Here is a 4,771-nt window from a genome sequence, read left to right on the forward strand (position 1 = left end):
TGTGGGAATTCTGGTGAGATCAGTAAGGGCAGTCATTTTTTTTTTTTAATTATAAGAATGAATTTTACTATTCACCTTTATCTTGCACATCAAAATTCATTGGACATTGCAATAGCTGCACACACATGGGAGAAGCAGTGAATGCCAGACATTTCCTTTGTTCATATGCCAAGCTCATCAGACATCAATCACAAGACCCAAATTCAAAGATGGGAGTTTCAGGACTTCCCTGGTGGTCCAGTGGTTAAGATTCCACTGGCAGCTTCCACTGCCATATGGCATGGCCAAAAAAACAAAACAAAAAAATGATTGAAGTTTCAAGGATGCAAAGGTAGACCTTTCTGGTAGGGGTTACCGGAATTGCTCCTCCTCATGGATGCTGACTAAAACACTTAACCTGCTGAAACCCGGGATTGAACCAGGGACCTTTAGATCTTCAGTCTAATGCTCTCCCAACTGAGCTATTTCAGCACCTTAGGGGTGAGCTGCCCTGACACTCATTTTTCAAAACTGAGATTGTTTTCAATCCATTTTTAGAACATTTCAGACTTCGAAAGTGTTGCTCTCTCATTGTCCAATATATTTATCCACCCAAAAAGTTAGGAATGTCTTCCATGTATGGTGCTTTAATCCAATTCCTGGTGGTGTGGGATGGTAGGAGGAGAGAGACAGAAGAGAAATGATGGGGATTCATTGGAAAGTCTCTCTGCTCCTCTGACACAGCTCAGGAAATTACAGAAAAAATTTTTTTTTAATTTCTTAGAGTCCCTTATTTTTTCTCTTCTTTTCATTCATTCTTGAATAATATTCAAAGATTCTGAGAAATGGATTAATTTTTGTTAATGTGGAATCAGTTTTCTGTTTCCTGGTGATAATTTCAAGTGAGCTGGTTTCTTTGTTTTATACGCTTCCATCTACTCTGTCATAGTCTTTTGGCCCAGGTGAGAAGGTCTTGGAGAGGACTGACCTGGCTGAGAAGAAACTAAGAGCAGGAATGTTAACAATTTGGGTTTAGAATTTACTATTCTTGAGCATAGCCATCCACCAAAAATAGTCTAATTTAAAAATTGTAGAAATAATGGAGTTAACAGAATAAATTTTCTGACAAAAGGAAGTAGCTTTGCCAAAGAATACAGAAAATAGGTATATTTCCTAACATACCGAAAAAAGAGGCAACTGTCACTTGGGGGTGTAGCTCAGTGGTAGAGCCCATGCTTTGCATGTATGAGGCCCCGGGTTCAATCCCCGGCACCTCCATGAGGATTTTATCTTTTTTCTCATCTCCAAGGTATTTTATACCCATACCTTCCTTCAGTCCTGTGGAATATGCTCTCTTACTTTTCCACTTTTCACTACTTTTTTTCCCCTTGCTTACATGGAAAGCAAACATGATTGGTGCAACTGCAGAAGGAATAAACAAGAGAAGAAGAAGGAAAAAATAAAAGAGGCTTATTCCACATCCACTAATGTCACCAATTTAACCAGCTTTTTCACCTAGACTACCATTTTACGATACTACTTAAGAGAAGGAAGATCCAAAGTAAGACAGGGAAAAAAATAAAAAGAAAGAAACCTGTGTGCACTTTCTTTAGCCAGAATAACTAATCCTAAAGATACTAGCCATGGGAAAAATTAGGGTGCTGTGAGCGGGATTCCAAGCACCTCTGGAAGAACACTTTGGAATGCAAACTGAATGCCTTAGACACATTCATGAACCTTTATTACATACCTGGAATAGAACACATGAATTTGAACAAGGGCTTCTGTTTCTCTGGTAAGAGCCTGGAAAAAGACAAAATAAGGAAAGCTCCACCACCGACCTACTTTAATTTTGGAGACAAAGTGTTGTTCATCCCCTGCCATAGAGAACACTTGGCTTTCAGATAAATTCAAGTAATGGAGAGGTCTTGGCTCCTAAATAGTCAACCATCTCTTTGTTTCCTTCCCATCCCTTCCACTGAATTCTCAAAAAGTTGAGAAGCAGATGCTCAGCAGCAAGTGGGTGCCGTGGAGGCAGGAGATGTTCCCTTTCAATAAACCAGACCCTGTGGGCAGTATTTCTGCTCGAAGGTTGTCCTTTGGGGACTGGTGGAATTGACGCTGTTTCCTTTTACAGATGGCTTAAGGGATCTGCAATTTCTGAAGAGATAAACACTTTACCTGGAAGCTGATGGCAGAAAATGAGACTTTTATTGGTCTTCTTCTAAGGAAATTTTAGGATCATAACAATAACCAGTATAAATCAAAAAAGAATGAGATCAGCCTAGGAGCAATCTCATTTCTTTGTTTTTTCACAAATACTAATAATAAACTCCTTATCTACTTGTCTTTTTTTTTTTGGCTATGTCACATGGCATCTTAGTTCCCTGGCCAGGGATCTAAGCCATGCCCCCTGCAGTGGAAGCACAGAGTCTTAACCAGTGGACCACCAGGGAAGTCCCAGTATCTACACATCTTAATGCATAACAGCTCTCACTCTATCTATTCTTCAGAGGCCTTCTACTTCTAGTTGCATAAATGTCCAAACTTGAGATTCAGAGATATCAACAGAATTCCAGATTCAGTTTACAATGTATGCAGGCAGACATCCTCAAGAGGCTATCTTGTAGGCATTTAAAATATGTCATATCCAAATCCAAAGTCAACATTTCCCCTTTATTGAAGGTCAGTCTTTTTTACTGGAACTAAAAATTTTTAAATATCTTGAGAAAGGAGCAGGTCCAAAATAAATTTTATTTACCCACCAAAACACTTTTATAGCACGTGATATATGCCAGGCACTGCTCTAAGCACTTCATACATAGTCATGCAATCTGCTAACAACCTCATGAAGTACATTCTATTATCATGGCCCTCATTCTATAGACCAGGAAACTGAGATAGGACCAAGGTGAAGGGATGAGCCCAAATTGGTGGCTAGAAGTGGTGGCTCCTAGTGAAGTGGTATCAGATGATTGTGGACAGCAGAACCCCTGGTTCCAGTGACCTTGGGCACTCACCACCCAGGGCTTTATGTATCCTCAAACCCACAATTCTCAGAATGTCCCATCAGGGTGGCTTTTGTATAGATGGTACAGCACAAACATGGGGAGAAGTAGTTTTCATCTACTGGAATATCTTTGTCTCACCTCTGAAAAGAATAAGGGCCCCAGGAGAGAAAGGAGGAGGTACTTTTAGAATCCAAGAGCTGGGACAGATCTTAATGATTAGCCTGATTATCAAGGTTACCCAAATTTCTAACCCCAGGGCAAAGCAAAGTAGTTGAGCTAGCCTGGGGGTCCAAGTGTTTTGCTTGGATCTTCTGCCTCAAGCAAGAAAACATCTTTCAAGACTCAAATTCTATGCCAGGGGATAGGGGTGGTGGTGGTGGGATGAACTGGGAGATTGGGCTTGACATGTATACACTAATATGTATAAAATAGATAACTAATAAGAACCTGCTGTATAAAAAATAAATAAAATTCAAAAAAAACAAAAAGACTCAAATTCTAACTTAAAAATTCATGAAATTTTTTTTTAAATTTTCCTATCCTTTTTTAAAATTGAAGGATAGTTGATTTACAGTGTTGTGTTAGTTTCAGGTGTATAGCAAAGTGATTCAGTTATATATATATATATATGCTTTTTCAGATTCTTTTCCCTTATAGGTTATTACAAAATATTGAGTACTGTTCCCTGTGCTATACAGTAGGTCCTTGTCGGTTATCTATTTTATATATAGTGGTGTGTATATGTTAATCCCAAACTCCTAATTTATTCCTCCCCCATTCTAAACCTTCAATGTTTCTCTATTAATGAACTGTTTTTCTAAAAATAATTCTTTGAATAAAACTAACAGAACATTGAGGAAAAAATTTTTTTCTTTCGTTCCCCCCTCTCTCCAGCCTTTCCCTAACTAAAATAACATTTGTAGTATTTTTTTATCTTTATTTTGGTCTTCCCAGCACAGGAAGTGTTTTGAATCTGAGGGGAGCCCTCCCATCATGGAGCCTCTCCCACCCCAACAGAGGCTGAGTTAGCAGGTAGAGTACTCGCTTGCCCAGACTCCCTCCAGCCAGGGCTTCAGCCTGAACTGGTGATCTAGGCTGTGCCAACCTGATACACTTGACAGGACTTGAATTTGGGAATCGAAGGGAAGCAGTGGCCCCTGACAACATATGTTAGCATTGGAACAGCAGTGAGGCATCACCTCGGGGTCTGCCCTCTGGGCTTGAAACCTGGTCCTCCAGACATCTCAACATTTCTGGGAGCCCACAGGTATCCAATGAGTAAATTCTTTAGTCAGAGTCTCCTATCACTTGCAATTAAACCTTTGGTAATATTTGTATTTGCAAATACTTATCAAACACCACGTGCCACGAACTGGTCTAAGAGTTTCTCATGTACAGACTCACTTCATCCTCACAGTAACCCCATGACACGGGTACTATGACTATGCACCTTTTACTGGTGAGGAGACTGAAGTATAGTAAAGAAAGCAATTTGAGGCTAAGTAATTTTCCCCAAATTATTATTTTTTAAAATATTTATGTATATATGTATGTATGTATTTATTTGGCTGCACCAGGTCTTAGTTGGGGCATGTGGGATCTTTGTTGCAGCATGTGGGATCTAGTTCCCCAACCAGGGATCAAAGCCAGACCCCCCCCACCCCCGCACCTGCATTGGGAGCATGGAGTCTTAACCACTGGACACCCAGGGAAGTCCCTTTTAAAAAAAAAAAATTATTTATTTGGCATTTGCTCCAAATTATAAGCAATGAAGTAACAAG

General features: G+C 39.7%; 2 non-coding genes across 2 annotated transcripts; one reads left to right on the forward strand and one right to left on the reverse strand.

The window, feature by feature from the left end:
* Window positions 1-398: 398 nt before the first annotated feature.
* Window positions 399-471, reverse strand: TRNAF-GAA (transfer RNA phenylalanine (anticodon GAA)). The gene has a single exon. It is a non-coding gene; the product is annotated as a tRNA-Phe (tRNA).
* A 714-nt stretch (window positions 472-1,185) lies between these two features.
* On the forward strand, window positions 1,186-1,257 carry TRNAA-UGC (transfer RNA alanine (anticodon UGC)). Its single transcript has one exon. It is a non-coding gene; the product is annotated as a tRNA-Ala (tRNA).
* The last annotated feature ends 3,514 nt before the right edge of the window (window positions 1,258-4,771 follow it).

Source organism: Neophocaena asiaeorientalis, unplaced genomic scaffold (genome assembly GCF_003031525.2).
Source record: "Neophocaena asiaeorientalis asiaeorientalis breed wild unplaced genomic scaffold, Neophocaena_asiaeorientalis_V1.1 scaffold630, whole genome shotgun sequence".
NCBI lineage: Eukaryota > Metazoa > Chordata > Mammalia > Artiodactyla > Phocoenidae > Neophocaena > Neophocaena asiaeorientalis.